Genomic DNA, 849 nt, shown 5'->3' on the forward strand with positions numbered 1-849 from the left:
TATAAATACGTGGGATTGCCCCGACCCAAGTGCAGCACCCTGCACTTGGCCTTACTGACCCTTAATAGGTCCTGATGGGCCCACTTATCCTGCCTGTCCAGGTCCCTCTGGATGGCTTCCCTTCCCTGCAGCACCTGACTGCACCACTCAGCTTGGTGTCATCTGCAAATTTGCTAAGGCTGCACTCAATGCCAACATCTGTGTCACTGATGAAGATGTTGAAGAGCACCGGTCCCAAGATCGACCCCTGAGGGACACCGCTTGTGACCAGCCTCCATCCTGACACAGAACCACTGATCACAACCCTTTGGCTGCGTCCAGCCAATTCTTAATCCACTGAAAAGTCCATCCTTCAAATCCACACCTCTTCAGTTTAGAGAGAAGGATGTGGTGAGGAACCATGTCAGAGGCCTTGCACAAGTCCAGGAAGATGACATTCAGTTTCATGAGGAGGTCTTGGACTTGTTCCACTGTTACAGTGGGATGGAATGAGCTCTGATCTCTGATGGAGATCAGAGGAATATTGTTGCTTTGGATTTATTTTCATCTGTTTTGTTCTGTGCCTGTCCAGATCAAAGCGCTGCAGTACTTATAGTCCTTTGCTCCATACAGGTGCTGTTGCGGTGCTGTGAAATACCATTTTGCAGGTTGTGTTTCGTGCAGACCCCTCTTGGTGTGAAGGTATCGTGGCACGTTTTGCTTTCCTTTGGATGCTGTCTCTACCTAAGCTAACCCTTCTCACAGAGGACAGTCCGCCTGCAAAACCTTGGCATGTAAACTCAATCCATTGTGTCAGGCAGCAGTTGAGACAGAGAACGGAGAGAAGCCCATGGGCCCTGATGATGAGGT

This window comes from Meleagris gallopavo, chromosome Z, assembly GCF_000146605.3.
Source record: "Meleagris gallopavo isolate NT-WF06-2002-E0010 breed Aviagen turkey brand Nicholas breeding stock chromosome Z, Turkey_5.1, whole genome shotgun sequence".
Classification (NCBI taxonomy): domain Eukaryota; kingdom Metazoa; phylum Chordata; class Aves; order Galliformes; family Phasianidae; genus Meleagris; species Meleagris gallopavo.